The sequence below is a fragment of the Lipotes vexillifer genome, unplaced genomic scaffold (genome assembly GCF_000442215.2).
Source record: "Lipotes vexillifer unplaced genomic scaffold, Lipotes_vexillifer_v1.1 scaffold448, whole genome shotgun sequence".
Classification (NCBI taxonomy): Eukaryota; Metazoa; Chordata; class Mammalia; order Artiodactyla; family Lipotidae; genus Lipotes; species Lipotes vexillifer.
The window spans coordinates 2,848,356-2,854,657 of NW_006787097.1; the positions used below are offsets into that span (position 1 = coordinate 2,848,356).

At 35.9% G+C, this 6,302-nt stretch overlaps 1 pseudogene; it reads left to right on the plus strand.

Annotated features, from left to right (window-relative positions):
* The first annotated feature begins 1,221 nt into the window (after positions 1-1,221).
* LOC103081060 (olfactory receptor 5H1-like) lies at positions 1,222-2,382 on the plus strand (annotated as a pseudogene).
* The last annotated feature ends 3,920 nt before the right edge of the window (positions 2,383-6,302 follow it).

The window sequence follows — 6,302 nt, forward strand, 5'->3', positions numbered from 1 at the left end:
CATTGATATATATACACTACCGAATGTAAAATAGTTAGCTAGTGGGAAGCAGCAGCATAGCACAGAGATATCAGCTCAGTGCTTTGTGTTGACCTAGAGGGGTGGGATAGGGAGGATGGGAGGGAGGCTCAAGAGGGAGGGGATATGAGGACATATGCATGCATATGGCTGATTCACTTTGGCGTACAACAGAAACTAACAGTATTGTGAAGCAATTATACTCCAATAAAGATCTATTAAAAAAAAAGTACAGGACCAGACAGCTTCACTGGGGAATTGTACTAAACATATAAAGAAGAGGTAATACCTAAACTTCTCAACCCATTTCAAAAACTGAAGTGGAGGGAACACTCCCAAATTCATCCTATGAGGCCACCACTATCCTGATACCAAAACCAGACAAAGGCACTAAAGAAAGAAAATAATAGGCCAATAACTTTGATGAAGATAGATGCAAAAATCCTCAACAAAATATTAGCAAACCATATCCAACAAATACAAAAAGGATCGTATACCATGATCAAGTTGGATTTATTCCAGGGATGAAAAGATGGTTCAGTATTCACAAATAATGTGATACACCATATTAATAAAAGGAATGATAAAAATCATATGATCATCTCAATAGATGCAGAAAAAGCATTTGCCAAGATTCAACATCTATTCATGATAAAAACTCTCCTCGGGCTTCCCTGGTGGTGCAGTGGTTGAGAGTCCGCCTGCCGATGCTAGGGGACACGGGTTCGTGCCCCGGTCCGGGAAGATCCCACATGCCGCGGAGCGGCTGGGCCCCTGTGCCATGCCCTGCGGGTCCGGAGCCTGTGCTCCGCAACGGGAGAGGCCACAACAGTGAGAGGTCCGCGTACCACAAAAAAAACAAAAAACAAACAAACAAACAAAAAAACTCTCCTCAAAGTGGGTATAAAGGTAACATATCTCAACATAATAAAGTCCATAAATTTAGCACATATTTAGAATGTCTTTCATTTTTCTAAGTTTGTCCATTGATTCACATTTTTTTAATTTAAATGATTGCATTTATTTCCATCCCCCCGCCCAAAAACAGATCCCATCTATTAAGGAGGTATAATAAACAAAATTAAGAGGAAATTTTGAAGTGCATGTTTCATTTCAACTCTCTTCCTCCATAGTTTCACTTTATAATTTCTTACTGACTATTCCTTTCATTTACTCCATGTATTTCACACACTGCCCAGTGAGGAGATGGAAAAAGAAAATGCAATGTTACTGATAGAGTTTATTTTCATAGGACTTACATATCAACAAAAATGGCAAATCCCCTTGTTACTGGTATTCTTGGTGATATATCTCATCACTGTCATGCGGAACCTTGGTCTGATGCTCTTTTATGTAATGACCTTCATCTCCACATCCCCATGTACTTATTCCTTGGGAATTTGGCTTTTGTGGATGCCTGGATATCATCCACAGTGACCTCCTCCTGGCCCCAGCTAGATGTTGGTGAATTTCTTTGCCAAGAGCAAAATGATATCTCTCACTGAATGGAAGATACAATTTTTTCCCTTTGTAATCAGTGTAACCACAAAATGGTTTTTGTTGGTAACAATGGCATATGATCGCTATGTGACCATATGCAAACCGTTACATTATCCAGTAATTATAACCAATAGACTAAGCATCCAGCTGTTGGTTTTGTCATTTTTAGGTGGCCTTGTTCATGCCATACTTTATAATGTTTTTAAATTCAGATTAACCTTCTATAATTCTATCATAATACAGGACATATACTGTGACATTGTACCATTGTTTAAAATTTCCTGTACTGATCCTTCCATTAATTTTCTGATTGTATTTGTTTTCTCTGGGTCAATACAGTTGTGCATAATTCTGACTGTTCTTGTCCCTTATAAAGTTGCTCTCTTTACAAGATTAAAAAAGAAGTCTGTACAAGGTATAAGGAAAGCCTTCTACACATGTGGAGCCCATCTCTTAACTATCTCTTTATACTATGACCCTCTATTCTCCATGTATGTGCTCCCTGGATCTGCAGAAGCAGATGCTCAAGATACAGTGGACTCTCTATTTTGAACTGTCATAATTCCTTTGTTAAATCCAGTCATCTATAGTCTGGGAAATAAGAAAATCATAGGTTCTCTGGCAAAAATGTTAGAGAAAATGCTTAGATTTCATACTACTATCTGTTCTCCATTCATTAAAAGTCACATAAGTGTGCAGATTAGACATGTGTTGATTAGTGTTCAAAGTTTTGCACTTAAAATTGCCCTAGAGATTTTACGACTTAAGGTAGGAGTACTAATGAATATATTAAAATATGTGCATATATTAGTCAAAAGTGTAAAAACCATAGAAAAATTTAATCAAGTGTTCAAGTCAAATTAATTAAAGAGGAAAACAAGTTAATATATTTTACACATATGGTCTCAATGTGGCTCCATAAATGCATGATGCACTATAATAGCACAATTGCTCTGAAAAAAAACTGAATATGATTTTTTGATAGTAAAACAGCTGTGCAGCCTGGAAGCTCATATCATGTTTACCTCCACAGTGGAGGCAGGTTGGTGTTTAAGGAAACAGAGGCCAATTACAGGAATTTTGCTAGCCACCAAAAGGACTTTCATGACATTCTATTTGGAACGTGGTGAAATTCATTTCTTGTGGGGACTTAATTCTCATATTACACAGAAATCAGCAGAAATGAGAAGACAATAAGAAAAAATGAGAAAGGAGTTAAATAAGTGAAAGTCAGAACAAATTGTAAGAGGATGCTTTTAGCTCAGTGTGTGTCTATAAATAATGAGAAGAGGGAAGCTGCCTCTCACTGTCTATGATGCCTTGAAAGGCACTGTCCAGTTTTCTTGTATGTTGTATGGTAATCTGAAAAGCTTTACTAATTCAGAAAGCTAAGAGATGAGATTTCAGATTTAATTAGGATGGGCATAGAGAAGAAAGGAGAAATGATAGAATAGGAAGGAAATGGATTAATCCTTCCTACAATTTAAAAATAAAGAAACTGATAAGAAAAAAAGAAGTAATATGTAAAGGTTATTAGAATATATTGTTGAGTAAAAGAGGCTTCATATGCGTATTACCGAAGTTCAAATAGTTTTAAGATGATAATGATATTGGTGAGTCCAGTGAGTAGCTAGAAAAGACATAAAAATGAACAAGAGTTGTTCCTCCAAAGTCTCCCAAATCATGGGGGCATGATTTGTGCCCCCAAAGTCCTTAAATGTTAGTTTTTGTCCCACTCCATACTCTATGAATAGTAAGTGATTCATCTTCAGGTCCATCCCTGACCTTCCAATCTCACCACTGATTCCATACACATTCCTACTGACACCACTGAGGCCCTCACCCTAAAATTACTCATATTTGTCATTTGCAATAGTCTTGTTACTTCCTTTATACTATGTTGATATTCTCTTACTTCCCAAACATTAGTGTCAGATTATTCTTCATAAACAAAACTCTGATTAAATAATATTCCTCTTCAATAAATTTTACTGGATTGCCATTGCTACCAGATTATGTGTATATATGGTACATGTATGCAGAACTTCATATATGAATAAACATGTTTAATTTTCAGATCTATGTATAGATAACATGATATATAAACACATCTACATCTAAATATATTACCTTGCGTTTGCTTATGCTGGCATTATTTGAGGACTTTCCCCCCCAGATTTGATTTAATTCTGAAATCTCTGCCTCCACAATTTTCCTAATGGACCATATGTTATATCCAAAATGAATTACTGACAGCCTCTGGACAAACCTTCCTCTCAGGTACATGGTTTTGTTCATACAGGTCTGTCCACTGAGAATGCTCTCTACAGGTGCATCTGTCTTTGTTTACAATTGAAATGGTCCTTTCTTCAAAGCCTATCTTAAATGTTACAGTTTCCATGATGCATTTCCAGATTACCTCAGAGAGAATAGGAATGCTTCCTCGTTTGAAACACTGAGTAGTTTATTTGTTCTTTTAGACCACAAATGACCTTGTGTAATACTTATTTTTGGTCTACAAGCATTTTTTTCAGACTATGACTTACAAGTCTGATTATTCTTCAATCTTTTGTGGTGCTTAGCAGAGCTGTTTACACACATGAGGTCCTAAATAAGTATTTATGAAATATACAAACAATTGAAATAAATATGACTTCAAAAATACTTCAGATGAAGTAAGAGTGCATCCCTTGTTTTCAATCTTGTACTGATTTCAGGGAGATCACTTTGCCTGGGATGGCTACTGCATGTCAGTTCACCACCCTGTTTCTTTTAAGATAATCACAAGTATCATACACATAAAATGAATTAATCTTATTCTTTTTATCATGAGGATTAGCTCCTGGGATATATCAGGAGAAGCCCTTTAGTTAGATCTTTGGATTAAAGTATTTCTAACAATGTCATTATTACATATTTCAGGAGGTGCGTACAAGATTAGACCAGGTCAATTTCCAGGAAAGATACATTGATTTCACTAGAAAAATATTAGTTGTCAGGCTGTATCAAATTTTGGACCATCATTCTCAAAGAAGTTTCATATACAAGTTATTCCTTGTGCTATAAAAATATGATGATACCTTGTTTGAGAAGGTACCTTCTAAGTCAGCTTCATTTGGGGGTTACAGTTAACAACTGCATCATGATATTTCCATTTATTTTTCAATATAAAGAATGTGTTTCACTAAATATTCAGTGTTTGTATTAGTCAGAATTGTCCAGGATAGTACCAATAGGAGATCTATATCTGTATCTATCTCCAAAATATATATACACACATACATACACATACATGTAGACAGATATAGAGATCAACCTATATCACTCTCTATATAAATCTATATCTACATGTACCTCCATATCCATATCTACACCTATATCTAAAGACTTGTATTATTAGATGTGACTCACCTTATTATGGAGGCTCAGAAGACCCATGATCTGCTATCTGCAAGGTAGAGATCCAGGAAAGCTGATGGTAGTTTTAGGCTTGAAATTGGAGAGCCAATGGTATATATTTCACTACATGTATGAAACCCTGAGAAACAAGAGCATGGAGGGCAAAATAAGATTCATGTTCCTGATCAATCAGCCTTCCTCTGCCTTTCTGTTCCATTCAAGCCCAGAATGGATGAGATGACACCCACCCACAAAGGGCGCTGTAATCAACTTTACTTAGTCCACTAGTTCAGTACTAATCTGTTCTAGAAACATCCTCACAGACACACAAAAAAATAATGTTAACTGGATATCTGGGCATCCCTAGGCCATGTCAACTTGACACAAAAAATTAACCATCACAAGTCCACCTGTTGTCAACTTGGCTACCACACATAATTTCTTAAACTATATTTAAACTTCAAACAGAGACAATAGGTTACCTGGGCCAACATGGCAGAGTACAAAAACCCTGAGCTCACCTCTTCTCACAGACACACCAAAATTACATCTATTTACAGAACATGATAAGAAAGACCAGAATCTACCAGAAAATATCTACTACAACTAAAGATATAAAGGAACCACATAGAGATAGGTAACAGGGGCAGAGTTGTGGTATAATCAAGACCTACACCCCTATATAGATTGCTACATATAAACCTCATGGTAACCACAAACCAAGAATCATAATAGATACAACACACAAAAATAGAAAGGAATCCAAACATAACACTGAAAACAGTATTCAAATCATAAGGGAAGAAAACAAAAGAAGAAAGGAACAAAAATGAAGTACAAAAACAACCTTGAAACAATTAACAAAATAGCAGTAAGTACATACTATCAAGAATTACTTTAAATGTAAAAGGACCAAATGCTCCAATCCAAAGATGTACAATGGCTGAAGGGATACAAAGACAACACCCATACTTATCCTGCCTGCAAGACACTCCCTTCGGATCTAAAGACACACAGTGACTGAAAATTAAAGTATGAAAAAGTTATTCCATGCAAATGGAAATCAAAATAAAGTTAGGGTAGCAATACTTATATCAGACAAAATAGACTTTAAAACAAGGACTGTAACAGGAGACAAAGAAGTACATAACATAATGATCAAGGGATCAATCCAAGAAGATACAACAATTGTAAATATGTATGCACCCAACATATGAGCACCTCAATACATAAAGCAAATATTGGTGAACATAAAGGGAGATATTGATAATAACACAATAATAGTAGGGGACATTGACACTCCACTTACATCAATGGATGGATCATCCAGATAGAAAATCAGTAAGGAAACACTGGCCTTAAAGGACACATTAGACTGAATGAAC